This window comes from Bombina bombina, chromosome 1 (genome assembly GCF_027579735.1).
Source record: "Bombina bombina isolate aBomBom1 chromosome 1, aBomBom1.pri, whole genome shotgun sequence".
Taxonomy (NCBI): Eukaryota; Metazoa; Chordata; class Amphibia; order Anura; family Bombinatoridae; genus Bombina; species Bombina bombina.
This window is the reverse complement of record NC_069499.1, coordinates 531,419,317-531,435,727: the sequence shown is the minus strand read 5'-3', so window position 1 is coordinate 531,435,727 and position 16,411 is coordinate 531,419,317. Positions and strand designations below refer to the sequence as shown.

At 43.3% G+C, this 16,411-nt stretch overlaps 1 protein-coding gene across 6 annotated transcripts in view; it reads right to left on the bottom strand.

Moving 5' to 3' along the window:
• CREB1 (cAMP responsive element binding protein 1) overlaps positions 1-16,411 on the bottom strand; it is a 448,507-nt gene that overhangs the window by 114,430 nt on the left and 317,666 nt on the right. The window lies entirely within an intron of this gene.

The window sequence follows — 16,411 nt, the reverse complement described above, 5'->3', positions numbered from 1 at the left end:
GTTGTAGAGACTCTTGGAGCAGTAGCCAGACCAAAGGGGAGAGCTACAAACTGGAATTGCTGGTCCAGAAAAGCAAATCTTAGGAACTTGAAGTGATCCTTGTGTATTAGCACATGAAGGTAAGCCCCCAAGTCTATCGCAGTCATGAACTGACCCTCTTGAACTAAGGGCAGAATAGACCTTATCGTCTCCATCTTGAACGATGGGACCGAAAGAAACTTGTTTAAGCACTTTAGGTCTAGAATCGGACGAAACGTGGCCTCCTTCTTTGGGACCACGAAAAGGTTTTAATAGTACCCTGGACCTCTTTCTGCTAGAGGTACCTGTACAATTACTCCTAGAGAAGAGAGCTCCCTCACGCACTCTAGGAAGGCATCTCGTTTCTCTAGTCTTGATGATAGATTTGACAAGAGGAATCTGCCCCTGGGAGGGTGAGGAAACCTATCCTGTAACGCTGGGAAATAACCTCCAGAACCCAGAGGATCCTGCATGTCTCTCGTATAAGCCTCCCGGAAAAGAGATAGTCTGCCCCCTACGAGATCCAGAGACAGATCGGGGAATGCCCCTTCATGCCGATTTTGTCTCGTCTGGCTTCTTGATCTGCTTGGCTTTATTCCAAGACTGAGATGGTTTCAAAGATCCCTTGAACTGCTCGGGCTTCGCGGCAGACCGATGTCTTTGGGACTTGTCCGAACAAAAGGGACGAAAATTAGGACCCTAAGGTTTATTCTTCTTATCCTGCAGTAGAAAGGCACCCTTGCCCCCCCGTGACCGTGGATATGATAGAGTCCAGGCCTGGATCGAAATTAACCTTTCCCTTAAATGGAAGGGAAAGTAATCTAGATTTGGACGTCATGTCAGCAGATCACGACTTCAACCACAGGGCCCTCCGGGCCAGAACAGAAAAGCCTGATGTCTTGGCATTCAAGCAAATAATCTGTATATTTGCATCACAGATAAAAAAATTAGCTACCCTCAGGGGCTTAATTCTTTCCTGTATCTCATCGAGGGGAGTCTCCACCTCGATCATCTCTGACAGAGAGTCAGCCCAATAGGTAGCGGCTCCCGCCACCGCAGGCTGAAATCTGAACCCTGTGTGCTGAAACATGTTTCTTAACAGGGTCTCTAATATCTTATCCATGGGTTCCTTAAACGACGAACTATCCTCGAGTGGGATAGTGGTGCGCTTAGTGAGCGTGGAGATAGCTCCATCCACCTTAGGGACAGATCCCCACAATTCTAGCTGAGAATCAGGAACCGGGAACAATTTCTTAAACGAAGAATGGGAGAAAGATGAACCAAGTCTCTCCATTTCATTCTTTATAATATTGGCCTCATAGACCTTATCAAGCTTAGTAATAGAAGGTTCCTCTGGTAACTTTGGTTTTAGAACCTCTAGAGTAGCTAACACCTCTTAATAAAAAGCGTAAGTGCTCCATCCTAAACCTAAAGTCTGGTACCTCCGCAGCCGGAGGTTAAGAGGCCACAGATTCCGACCCAGAGAAAGAGTCCTCCTAAGTATCTGAACCCCCTGCATCAGCGGATAATCTAGTCTCAGATACATCCAACGGAGAAAATGACCCCTGGGAAGGATAGCAATGTTTAACCTTTCGCTTGCACTTAGCAATGCGAAGTAAAGCACTGAAGGCTGCAAACACCGCCGTTTGCAACTAAACTGCAAAATCTGGCGGCCACAGGGAATATTAGTGCTGCATGTGTAATCGGAGATGATTGTAGGGAACGCACCTCGCGGGACGGAGACCCCACAGAGGTGGACAGCTCAGTGGTACTAAACATCTTGTTCTTTTTAAATATCACTATTTTATCAAGGCATGTGGAACATAGTTGAGCAGGCGGATATACCGTAGCCACCTCACAATAAACACAGGCATTAGATTTAAGCAAAGAGGGAGTACCCTCTAACGCATCAGAGTCCTCCATAGCTTGCACCTTTAATATGGACTATAGAAAAAATAAATGGCACCTTTATACCCCAATGGCCGGGGCACTCACCACCACCTAAGACACAGGCCCACAGAGAAACAGCTTTCGTCTCCTGCAACCAACGGTCAGGAAAAGGAAGAGAATGAGGCCACACCCGGTCACATGGAGTGCCATGCAGGACGGCCCCTACAGCTGAGAAAAAGCGCGCCAAACTAAACAGGCTGCGCAGTAATCAAAATGTAGGAAGAACCTGACTGTTCACACATTGCCAGAGCCACATCTCACACATGTCGCAGCAAAAACCACAATAAAGTAATCATGTATATACCCCCCTGTTCAATAATCACCTTCCGTAGATATTAACCCTTGATTCTATACATCTAAAAGGAGTCACACTGTGACCCTGTCTTCTTGCGTTAGCATTACAGGTATAAAAAATGAAATGGTCTTACCAGAATCTACGCCATGGAACAGGAACACGGCCTCTCAAGTTTGACAGTGTTGTAGCATCGCTCCTGACATGGACTTGAGTGATAGAAGGCAGGCAGTGAGACTCGTAAACACTGATTGCTTAAGGAGCTGTTAATACGAGTCTGGATGGTTTCACAGAAAGACTCTCCCTGCATCTCTAGACCCAAACATTTGTCAATGCTCTCACTGAAAGGCTGACAAGACTACTTAAAACTCCAGTCCTATTCTGAAGAGTACTATCCTCCATAAGAGACTACTCCAAATCTTCCGACACTTCTCTGCCATCCTCCTGTGATTAAAGGCAAAGAATGACTGGGGGATAAGGGGAGTGGGGGGGGGGGGGTATTTAAGCCTTTGGCTGGGGTTTCTGTCTCCTCCTGGTGGCCAGGTTCTGTATTTCCCACAAGTAATGAATGAAGCCGTGGACTCTCCTCGTATTAAGATGGAAATAAATATGAGTATGCCAAGACAATATCATAGTCCTCAAATAGTTTCAAAGCACGCAATCCTACATTTACTTGACACATGGTGAATGGGTGACCCACTACTCGTTGGCCGCTAACATGCATGCCTGGTCCTCAGGGCTGGCGATAAGCAGTATAGCTGTCTTTTTCCACAATCAGCATATCGTAAATTATATATAACTCTTACCCCAGATGAGCGTTCCCCTCCTTCAGACCATGCATCTCATACCCCGTGTGGTCCTTCCTCCAATTATAGCTCTTAAGCCTACGGACGTCACTCTATGTTGGACCGCTTTCACTCTGTGATACCTCTGTTCCTTCCAGGGTCACGTGGTCATCACTGATTATGTCATCAGAAGGTTATTTCCTTTATTGGAAGCTGTAAAAATTATCAGACTGATTATAGGCCTCTTGATTCTGGCCATTGGGATTTATTCAGAGAATGAAAGACAGAAGAACAGAACCCTTGAAGGCATTTTCCTGGCACCGGCTGTCATCCTCCTACTTCTTGGAATTCTGATGTTTGTAATTTCTTTAATTGGAAAGGTAGGATCTCTGCGAGACAACTTAAATCTAGTGAAAACTTTTTTTCTGGGTGCTGTTGGTCGTCTTCCTCATTCAGATCCTAGTACTCATCATTGAGCTGGTGTGTGAGAACCAGCATATCCCTGACAAAGTTCCTACGTTGGGGAACGAAACGCGCGCCGAGACGTACACACACCCTCAGGTGATTGCAACAGGTGTTTGCAACAGGATGTGTGTTTCACTTAAGTAAGAGACTTTCTAATGGATTCCAAACAGAGCTGATCCTAAGGTGGACAAACATTCAGCTGAGACGGAAAGCGCAGAGGAACGTCTAACTTCATCATAGGACTGTGAATCGGGAGCAACAGGGCGGGGGTAAAAAACTTCACGGCACTCACCTGCCTTGGGATTATATTTGATGTGCAATTTATACTTTTTATTCTGGTATGCTGAATACCATTTTTTTATTTTTTAACATTGTTATTAAAAAAGTTTTTACTTGAGTCCAGGTTGCGTTTCTCATTTTCTATATTTTTAAGTTCACTTGGTCAGTGGCTGCGAAGTTGATGTCACCCAGCAAACTGTTTTGTCAGGGCAAAAGGTATTACACTCCGTGCTCACTCAAAAAGCCAAACACAGATCCAAATAATAAAAGAAAGGATGAGGAGCACTGGAGTAGGAAATGAAAAACCTTTTATTATTCCATAGTTCTATGGTAGTGCATCCTTAAGACCATTAGTAAATGGTTCTGTAATGCTGATGTGTCCCCTTGGATGACTGACAATATGCAAGTGGGCAGAAATTTTACTCCACCGTTGAACACGAACAAGCTTTTTTTTTTTTTGAGGGCACATCCGTGTTCACACTTGCGGTGACGTCACCATGGGGGCTGGAGCATGCGACCTGCACTGAAGAGACTGAGGTTGAGTGGACACAAGGCCAGGAAATATAGAAATAGGTATTGGCAGCAGCCAAAAAAAGCAGATGATTCAAAAAAGATTTTAATTACTTATAAAATGAAATATAATAAATGCAGCACAGCAATAGGTTCACTTTGTCATGCTAAATAAATTAAAATTAGTTCACAATTTGGGTAAACTGTCCCTTTAATGTTCTGACTACATCCAAATTGGAGGGCAGATAATTCTGACAGAGGAAATAGCGAACAAAAAAAAAAAATCACCTTCCGAGTGAGCAACTTAATATTAATAGAATGCATAGGCTCAAACGGAGCCTGCTGAAGAACTTTAAGAACCAAGTCAAGGCTTTCACAGAGGAGCAACGGGATTGAAAACAGGTCTAATTCTAACCATGGCCTGAACAAACTCCTGGACATCTGACAAACAAGCCAACTTTTTATGTAACAGAACTGAAAGGGCAAAAATCTGACCCTTAAAGGGCCATTATACACTCATTTTTTCTTTGCATAAATGTTTTGTAGATCTATTTATAAAGCCCATAAAGTTTTTTTGTTTTTTTAAAAATGTATAGTTTTGCTTAACATTGCTCTGATTTTCAGACTCCTAACCAAGCCCCAAAGTTTTATTTGAATACCGTCAGCTACCTTCTCCAGCTTGCTCCTGTTTGTGTAAAGGGTCTTTTCATATGCAAAAGAAGGGGGAGGGGGGGAGTGTCTTATTTCCCACTTACAGTGGGCTTTCCAACTACCTTTTCAACAGAGATAAGCTGAAAGCTTCTAAGTACGTTTTTAAACCATTTTATACTGGATTTTTATATCAGTATCTGTGCATCTAATTCTTTATAGTAGTGTCTATTACATGCAGTTATATGAAAATGAGTGTATACTGTCCCTTTAAGGGAACTAGCCGACAGGCTCTTCTCCAGACCATCATGAAGAAACTGCAAAAATTGTGGAATCCTCACTCTCTTTCAGGGGAACCCACACTGTTCACATCAATATAGGTAAACCTTCCAGACCTTATAATAAATGCGTCTGATAACAGGCTTGCATGCCTGAATTAGAGTATCAATCACTATCTCTGAGAATTATCTCTAAAACAAGACTAACCGTTAAATCTCCAGGCAGTCAGCCTCAGAGTATCTAGATAAGAACAGACCCTGTTCTAAAAGATTCGGTCTCAGAGGCAACCGCCACGGAGGAGCAGACGACATGCTCACTAGGTCTGCATACTAAGTCCTGCATGGCCATGCAGGAGTCAGAAGAATGGCTAAAATTATCTCCTCTTTGATCCATAGCATAATCGGAGGAAACAGAAAAACTAGGTTGAAGTGCCAGGGGACCGCCAGTGTCCACCAACTCCGCCTGAGGGTCTCTGGATCTCGACCCATATCTAGGTAGTTTGGCATTGAAATGGGAAGCCATCAGATCTACCTACAGGCACTCCCAATCCTGGGTGATCTCACAGAACACCTCCTGATTTAGGGACCATTCCCCTGAGTGGAGAGTCTGTCTGCTCAGGAAATCCACTTCCCAGTTTTCCACACCTGGAAAATAGTTGGCAGATATCTGACAATGGTACATCTCTGCCCATTGAAGAATGCAGGATACCTCCTGCATCGCCAGTGTACTTTGTGTTCCGCCCTGATGGTTGACACCATAAGAAGACACCAGAAAAACTTCTCCATGTGAGCTCTTGCTAAGGGTAAAGATGGTGCCTGGACCAAGATATCGTCCAGGTAAGCAGCTACCGCAATACCCTGTGGTCGGGACTGTGGCCAGCAGAACCCCCAGAACCTTGGTAAAAATACTTGGAACTGTAGCTAGAACAAAAATGGGAGAGCAATGAACTGGTTGTGTTTGTGTAGGAAGGAACACTGAAGATATCGGTGGTGATCTCTGTGGATTGGGATATTAAGGTATGCATCCTTCAGATCTATGGTAGCCATGAACTGACCTTCCTGAAAAAACAAAATTTATGCTTACCTGATAAATATCTTTCTTTTGCGATGTACCGAGTCCACGGTTTCATCCTTACTTGTGGGATATTATCCTTCCTAACAGGAAGTGGCAAAGAGAGCACCACAGCAGAGCTGTCTATATAGCTCCCCCCTTAACTCCACCCCCCAGTCATTAGACCGAAGGCCAAGGAAGAAAAAGGAGAAACTATAAGGTGCAGAGGTGACTGAAGTTTTCAATAAAAAATACTATCTGTCTTGAATAGACAGGGCGGGCCGTGGACTTGGTACATTGCAAAAGAAAGAAATTTATCAGGTAAGCATCAATTTTGTTTTCTTTTGCAAGATGTACCGAGTCCACGGTTTGATCCTTACTTGTGGGATACCAATACCAAAGCTTTAGGACACGGATGAAGGGAGGGACAAGACAGGAACCTAAATGGAAGGCACCACTGCTTGCAATACCTTTCTCCCAAAAATAGCCTCCGAAGAAGCAAAAGTATCAAATTTGGAAAAAGTATGAAGCGAAGACCAAGTCCCAGCCTTACAAATTTGTTCAACAGAAGCATCATTTTTAAAAGCCCATGTGGAAGCCACCGCTCTAGTAGAGTGAGCTGTAACTCTTTCAGGAGGCTGCTGTCCAGCAGTCTCATAAGCCAAATGGATGATGCTTTTCAGCCAAAAGGAAAGAGAGGTAGCCGTAGCCTTTTGACCCCTAAGCTCTCCAGAATAGACAACAAACAAAGAAGATGTTTGACGAAAATCTTTGGTTGCCTGCAAATAAAACTTCAAAGCACGAACCACGTCCAAGTTGTGCAACAGAAGGATTAGGACACAGAGAAGGAACAACAGTTTCCCGATTGATATTCCTGTTAGAAACAACCTTAGGGAGGAACCCAGGTTTGGTACGCAAAACCACCTTATCAGCATGGAAAACAAGATAAGGTCGAGTCACATTGTAAAGCAGATAGTTCAGAAACTCATCGCAACTAGAAACAGAACTTTCCAAGATAGAAGCTTAATATCTATGGAATGCATGGGTTCAAACGGAACCCCCTGAAGAACCTTAAGAACTAAATTTAGACTCCATGGCGGAGCAACAGGTTTAAACACAGGCTTGATTCTAACTAAAGCCTGAACGTCTGGGACATCTGCCAGACGCTTGTGCAATAGAATAGACAAAGCAACTAGCTGACAATCTTTTCTCCAATCCCTCTAGGAGAAAAGACAAAATCCTAGGAATCCTGATCTTACTCCATGAGTAACCTTTAGATTCACACCAAAAAAAGATATTTACGCCATATCTTATGATAGATTTTCCTGGTGACAGGCTTTCGAGCCTGAATCAAGGTATCTATGACCGACTCGGAGAAACCCTGCTTTGATAAAATCAAGCGTTCAATCTCCAAGCAGTCAGTTGCAGAGAAATTAGATTTGGATGCTTGAAGGGACCTTGGATCAAAAGGTCCTGTCTCAGTGGCAGAGTCCATGGTGGAAGAGATGACATGTCCACCAGGTCAGCATACCAAGTCCTGCGTGGCCATGCAGGTGCTATCAAAATCACCGAAGCTCTCTCCTGTTTGATTCTGGCAATCAGACGCAGAAGGAGAGGGAATGGTGGAAACACATAAGCCAGGTTGAACGACCAGGGTACTGCTAGAGCATCTATCAGTACTGCCTGAGGATCCCTTGACCTGGACCCGTAACGAGGAACTTTGGCGTTCTGACGAGACGCTATCAGATCCAATTCTGGTGTGCCCCATAGCTGAACCAGTTGAGCAAACACCTCCGGATGGAGTTCCCACTCCCCCGGATGAAAAGTCTGACGACTTAGAAAATCTGCCTACCAGTTCTCTACTCCTGGGATATAGATCGCTGATAGATGGCAAGAGTGAGCCTCTGCCCATCGGATTATTCTGGAAACTTCTATCATCGCTAAGGAACTCCTTGTTCCCCCCTGATGATTGATATAAGCCACAGTCGTGATGTTGTCCGACTGAAATCTGATGAATCTGGCCGAAGCCAGCTGAGGCCACGCCTGAAGAGCATTGAATATCGCTCTTAATTCCAGAATATTTATCGGTAGGAGGGCCTCCTCCTGAGTCCACAAACCCTGAGCTTTCAGGGAATTCCAGACTGCAACCCAGCCCAGTAGGCTGGCGTTCGTCGTCACTATAACCCACACTGGCCTGCGGAAACACATTCCCTGGGACAGGTGATCCTGTGACAACCACCAAAGAAGAGAATCTCTGGTCTCCTGATCCAGATTTATCTGAGGAGATAAATCTGCATAATCCCCTTTCCACTGTCTGAGCATGCATAGTTGCAGTGGTCTGAGATGTAAGCGAGCATACGAAACTACGTCCATTGCCGCTACCATTAGGCCGATTACCTCCATACACTGAGCCACTGACGGCCGAGGAATGGAATGAAGAGCTCGGCAGGTGGACAAAATCTTTGCTTTCCTGACCTCCGTCAGAAATATTTTCATGTCCACCGAGTCTATCAGAGTCCCTAGGAATGAAACTCTTGTGAGAGGGGAAAGAGAACTCTTTTTTACGTTCACCTTCCATCCATGAGATCTTAGAAAGGCCAACACGAAGTCCGTGTGAGACTTGGCTAGTTGGAAAGTCGACGCTTGAATTAGAATGTCGTCTAGATTAAGGCGCCACTGCTATGCCCCGTGGCCTTAGGACCTTTGTGAAAATCCTTGGCGCCGTGGCCAACCCGAAGGGGAGAGCCACAAACTGGTAATGCTTGTCCAGAAAGGCAAACCGGAGAAATTGGTGATGATCTTTGTGGATAGGAATGTGTAGATACGCATCCTTTAAGTCCACGGTGGTCATATATTGACCCTCCTGGATCATTGGTAAAATAGTCCGAATGGTCTCCATCTTGAAGGATGGGACTCTGAGGAATTGGTTCAGGATCCTGAGATCTAGGATTGGTCTGAAGGTTCCCTCTTTTTTGGAAACCCCAAACAGATTGGAGTAGAACCACTGCCCCTGTTCTGTTTTCGGAACTGGGCAGATCACCCACATGGTAAATAGATCTTCTACACAGTGTAAGAACGCCTCTCTTTTTGTCTGGTTAACAGACAATTGAGAAAGATGGAATCTCCCCCTTGGAGGAGAATCTTTGAAATCTAGAAGATACCCATGGGTTACGATTTCTACAGCCCAGGAGTCCTGAATGTCCCTTGCCCAAGCCTGAGCAAAGAGATAGAGTCTGCCCCCTACTAGATCTGGTCCCAGATCGGGGGCTACCCCTTCATGCTGTCTTGGTGGCAGCAGCAGGCTTCTTGGCCTGTTTACCCTTGTTCCAAGCCTGGTTAGGTCTCCAAACTGGCTTGGATTGAGCAGAGTTCCCCTCTTGCCTTGCAGCAGGGGAAGAGGAAGCGGGACCACCCTTGAAGTTTCGAAAGGAACGAAAATTATTTTGTTTGGTACTCATCTTATTTGACTTATCCTGAGGGAGGGCATGACCTTTCCCTCCAGTGATATCTGAAATGATCTCTTTCAGTTCAGGCCCGAATAGGGTCTTACCCTTAAAAGGGATGGACAAAAGCTTAGATTTTGATGACACATCAGCCAACCAGGACTTAAGCCATAAAGCTCTACGCACTAAAATGGCAAAACCTGAATTCTTTGCCGCTAATTTAGCCAGATGAAAAGCGGCGTCTGTAATGAAAGAATTAGCTAGCTTAAGAGCCCTAATTCTATCCAGAATATCATCTAATGGGGTCTCCACCTGAAGAGCCTCTTCCAGAGCATCAAACCAAAAAGCTGCAGTGGTTACAGGAACAATGCACGCTATAGGCTGGAGAAGAAAACCCTGATGAACAAAAATTTTCTTTAGGAGACCCTCTAATTTTTTATCCATTGGATCTTTGAAAGCACAACTGTCCTCAATAGGTATAGTTCTACACTTAGCCAGAGTAGAAATAGCTCCCTCCACCTTAGGGACCGTCTGCCACGAGTCCCACATGGCGTCGGATATGGGAAACATCTTCTTAAAAATAGGAGGGGGAGCGAACGGAATACCTGGTCTATCCCACTCCTTAGTAACAATGTCCGAAATCCTCTTAGGGACCGGAAAAACATCAGTGTAGACAGGAACCTCTAAATATTTGTCCATTTTACAGAATTTCTCTGGAACTACAATAGGGTCACAATCATCCAGAGTCGCTAAAACCTCCCTGAGCAATAAGCGGAGGTGTTCTAGCTTAAATTTAAAGGCCGTCATATCTGAATCTGTCTGAGGGAACATCTTTCCTGAATCAGAAATCTCTCCCTCAGACAGCAAATCCCTCACCCCTACATCTAAACATTGTGAGGGTACATCGGATACGGCTACTAAAGCGTCAGAAGGCTCAGCATTTGTTCTTAACCCAGAGCTACTGCGCTTCCCTTGCAACCCAGGCAGTTTAGATAAAACCTCTGTGAAGGTAGCATTCATAACTGAGGCCATATTTTGCAAGGTGAAAGAATTAGACGCACTAGAGGTACTTGGCGTCACGTGTGCGGGCGTTACTGGTTGTGACACTTGGGGAGAACTAGATGGCATAACCTGATTTCCTTCTGTCTGAGAATCCTCCAGTGCCAAACTTTTAAAAGTCAAAATATGCTGTTTGCAATTTATAGACATATCAGTACATGTGGGACACATTCTAAGAGGGGGTACCACAATGGCTTCTAAACATATTGAGCAAGGAGTTTCCTCAATGTCAGACATGTTGAACAAGCTAGTAATGAGACAAGCAAGCTTGGAAAACACTTTATTCAGTGAAAAAAAAAACAATTTAACAAACGGTACTGTGCCTTTAAGAGAAAAAAAGCATACACAAACTGCAAAATTGCTTAAAAATACCTCAAATTTTTAGAATTTTTTATAGCAGATTCAACAAGCTTTAGTAAGATTGCACCACAAGCAAATTAAACAATTAACCCCCAAATTTGGAAACCGGATTAACACAGAGTCAAAAACCGGCAAAAACCTGTAAGCACCTTGCCACAGCTCTGCTGTGGTGCCTACCTGCCCTTAGGGATTGGTAATGTGGGGATAAAGCTTTGATTTGGCCCAAGAAGTTCACCAGGACCCTCCGGTGTTGTAGCTTGCTGCTTATCAAGATAAAACAACTGCGCAACTGAGGCGCGAAATTAGGCCCCGCCCATCTCACTCGATGTTACTAAGGCCTTAAAAAAAACACACCTGATTTGGGGATAGACCTGCCTCGACCCAGATGGCTTCCATGAAACGCCCACTCATGACCAACGATATACCCCTCCTCCCTTTCCCTCCCCCCCCCCATCTCACTTCTAGACTTCTATCCTTTCCCCTCTTCTCCTGGCCAAGAGACCTTTGGGTCTCCCTCATCCGTGTTATAAGGTACCACAATGTATTACGGCTAATTTCTGTGTTTTTGGTATCGCCTTGAACAGAGTACTATCCATTTCACAATGTGTAACATTATACTGCTCAGAGGACGAGTTGTGTCCTCACACTGTTAATTTTCTCTTTGCTTTGTTTTTCTCTTCTTACTTACATATTCTCACTTGTAAACATGAAAAAAACAAAAACAAAAAAAACACTAAATTTACAAAAAAAATGTCTTATAGAATGCAATGTTTCTATATTTATAAATTATTTTTATATCATATGGTGTATGTACAGTTTGAATTTATCTGTATATGTGAAGCCTTTGTTTACTTTTGTTACCATGTGAACCGACAATTTGTAAACCACACATGTTATATAAAAAAAAAAAAAAAACACACCAAGCGTTTTTACAGCCATGTGGGTTCTAGAAAACCCAAAAAGCTAAGTGTACCCTCAATACAGTTGTCCCTAAAAGGATTATTAACAGCAGTCCCAGAAACACACAACCGTTTGCTAATAACATTCAAACTGAGTGTCAACCATAAGTTTAGCCCTTTATGCAAGCTTAGTAATGCCACTATGAGTCTAGGATTACTGCTTACCTTTACCCTCATGGGGATACTGTCAGCCTTTCTGAAATATCACAGTCTCTCCAGAAAAAATTACTGAACATACCTCATTGTTGCATAGCAAGAAACCGTTCCTCACACTGAAGTTTTCCTGTACTCCTCAGCTTCTGTGGGAACAGCAGTGGACCTTAGTTACAAATGCTAAGATCATCATCCTCTAGGCAGAAATCTTCATCCATTTCCTGCCTGAGAGTAAATAGTACACACCGGTACCATTTAAAAATAAACTCTTGCTTGAAGAAAAATAAAAACTAACAGTTTATCACCTCTTTCCCTTTACCCTTCCTGCTTAGAGCCGGCAAAGAGAATGACTGGGGGTGGAGTTAAGGGGGGAGCTATATAGACAGCTCTGCTGTGGGTGCTCTCTTTGCCACTTCCTGTTAGGAAGGATAATATCCCACAAGTAAGGATGAAACCATGGACTCGGTACATCTTGCAAAAGAAAGAGGAAGAATGGATCTTATGGTTTCCATCTTGAAGGAGGATACCCTTACGAACTTGTTGAGACTCTTTAGGCCCCTGAGAGATGATGTCCAGCACCCAAAGGTCTTGGACTGACTGAGCCCAAACCCCTTTAAACAGAGATAATCTGACCAAGACTTGAGCCAAAGGGTCCTTCTAGCAAGCACAGCAAAGCTAGAGTTCTTGGCATTGATGCAGATAATCTGAATGATGGCATCACTGACAGAGGTGTTAGCTGCTTTTAAAGCTTGTATCTGCTCATGGATCTCCTCCAAAGGCGATTCTACTGTAACTAAGTCTGGCAAGGTCTCACAACAGAATTTCGCTGCTCCAGCCATGGCAGCAATACCTACTGCATGTTAAAAAAAAAGAGAACCTGACTGCAGGAAGACCTTCCTCAGGTATCCCTCTAATTTTCTATCCAGAGAGTCATTGAAAGACGTGCTATCCTCCAGTGGGATAGTAGTGTGTTTAGCCACAGTGGATATAGCTCCATTAACCTTGGGCACAGTACTCCACAATTCCAAATGAATAGCTGGTACAGGAAACATTTTCCTAAAGTCGCAGAGGGAGAAAAGGGTACACCTGGCTTCTCCCATTCTTTGGATATAATCTGCGCTACCACTGAAGGTACTGGGAACACATATGGGGTTTTTAGCCTAGGTTTAAAGACCAAATCCAACCTCTGAATCTGGTTCTCCTCAGAAGGCTTTGATTCAGGCACACCCAGAGTACTGAGAACTTGCTTAAGCAAATCTCTTAGATACTCTATTTTAAATTTGAAAGTGACCTCCTAAAGAGTCCCCCCCTCTGATTCCTTGGATGTGTCAAGAGGATGAAAGTGCTCCATCAGAGCTAACCAAAGAGTCATCATCATCAGAGGGTTGTCCAATACTGTCCACCGCAACAGCAGCTGGACTGACAACACTATATTCAGGGGAACAGTGTTTAGACTTTCTCTTCCTTTTCTCTGCTATTGGCATGGCGCTCAGGGCAGCAGAAACCACAGATTGTAACTTGGTTGCAAAATCATGTGGAAAAGGGCTAACTCAGGAACCTTGGTTTCTTACAGACTATGGGAATGGAATATACACCCCAAAATCTTTGCCTTTGGCTGAAGTTTGAATACATGTGAGAGGAGGAACCTCCCTCAAGGGGGCCTGGATAGAAAACCTATTCTGTATCCGAGACAGAACATTCACCACCGAAGGGCCTTGAACAGATTGTGACCAGGCTGCATGAAAAAGGTTCAGTCAGTCACCTACCAAAGCTGAGTCTGCTTCGGGGCCGCAGCTTCATGTTGATTTTTAGATGGGAGCAGATTTGTTTGGATTGCTTGAAATTGTTCAAAGCATTACCTGGTTTCCACCTCAGATATCCGGCTAGGAGAAGGGAGACTTCTTATTCCTCCACTGGAATCTATGTTTACGCTTTTTTTTTTTTTTCTCCTGAGGTAAGAAAGTCTGTTTACCGCCAGTTACGGTGGCAATAATGGTCTTCCCTGAAAAAAGGAGCTACAAAAGTATGCCCTTTTATTAAAAAAAATGCCCTTCTAGACCATGTCTGCAGACCAAAGCCCTTCCTGTTAGGACCGCCAATGGCCGTTTTAGCATTAATAAATAATTTTCCACAATTGCATTATAAATGGAGTTATCAATCAATCATTTTAAGATGCTACTAAATTTCTTCCAAATAAATTTCTTCTGAAACCACAATGTGATTGCTACAGCCACACAGATCACTGGCCTAAATAGGAAACCTACTTGTTCCTATTATAAACCTATAACAAATTCTATCTAAAGGAATAGTAGTGCTTTTAGCGAGAGTGAAATGGCGCTATCGGGTACATTTAACCGACTTTCCTTCAAAAGGATCAGGTTCTTTAACTCCCAGGGTCAGCAAGGTGTGCAGATGTTGCATCTTGAAAATAAAAGATGCAATCTTAGACTGCAGTTCCATAGAAGGATCCTGACTATCTGACAATATATCACATGAGATATCAATATCTGTCACATCAGAGTTCATAATTGGACATACCAATGTGTTGCTCCAGCAAAAGGTACCAGATGAGCTTAACCATGCAGAAGTATCACCGTCTAAGTAAACGCTTACAGAAATAGTACAGTGCAGTTACTGACTTGGGATATATCTCACAGAGGTACCTGTGTAGACAATATTGTATTAATTCAAGAATTACATAATTGAGCAGGGGACACAGTACAGCAAGTTAACACAAACAGTCCACATACCAAGTACTGTGAGGCAAAGCAGGAACTACAGAATGACTGAAGCCTGATCTTGCTTTATTGTTGCTATCACTCTGGTTAGCAACACAAAGAGAGACAAAATGTAATATTAGACTGAATGACCAGGGAGCTACTAGGGAATTAGACCCGCTTGAGACCTGGCACTGTATCAGGATAGCATGTGCTTCAATCAAGATGCAATAAGATCTATTTCCAAGAAACCCCAATATCTCACTATGTGGTTGAACACTTCCTGGTTCAGAGACCACTCTCCCAGGTGAAGGTCCTTGCAACTGAGAAAGCCACCTCCCAGTTATTCACTCCCGTAATGTGAAATCATACAGTGGTGGTTCTCCTCCCAACTGGTTATTCTGGATACTTTTCTTCATCGCTTAAAAACTCCAGCTCCCATACTGATGATATATGTAAGCTATTGCCTTAACACTGACTGACTGGAATCAAATGTAAGCACCCTGCCTGTAAAGCTCTGAATATTGCAGAGTTCCAGAATGTTGATGGGTAAACTCACATCCAGAGGAGAGGAAACTCCCCAGACTGCCTCCAACCATGTAGGCTGGCTTCTGTGGTGAGAACAGTCCAAGCTGATCAAAGGAAGGAAGCACATTGGACCAGTTATGCGTGGTTGGGTGTTTTTTGTCTCCGTCTAGTGAATAAGGGGTATAATACCATGTGATGTATCATGGGCTCTCATTTTTTTTTCTTCTTCTTTCATTTAATATTTTTTATTATGTTTTTGTAAAATAAACAATAATAAAAAAAAATAACTGGGAAACAAGAAAGAAAATAAGTTGTTCCGTTACAGTACCATATATGTGAATAATAACCATATAAATAATCCTAAAGAAGAACAACAATATAGTGTAGTAAACTCAATATTCTTATGTTAGAACAAACAAATTGAAAATAAAAAAATAAAAAGATCAGCCTTGAAGACACCTGTTTTTAAACACCAAGTTATCCTTGGCAAGAAGAATAGAATATGGTGGTTTTTGTGTTCAGCATTATTTAAAGTTTGAATCACTTGAATGAGAATAACTGTTGGGGAAAATACACAACATAGGATTAACTTGCCCCGCATACTTTGTGACAAACCAATACCATTGGCAGATCAAGAGGACTGGATTTGGTTACCTCAAATATAAGAATTTGATTGAAAAAGGCATCTGAAATCCTGCGCCAGTACATTAATAGAACATGCTCACCTGTATGCCCGGGTAATTATATCTAAGCAGGACTTGACCGATTAGCAACATAATGGAGACAAGACAAATTCCAGGAGAAATTCATAAGAATACTATGACACATATGTTCCTGGACAGCATGGATGGACAAGCCACATTAGTCATTATAAATCCCAGATATAAGTCAAACCCGCACAAAATTAATACTACAT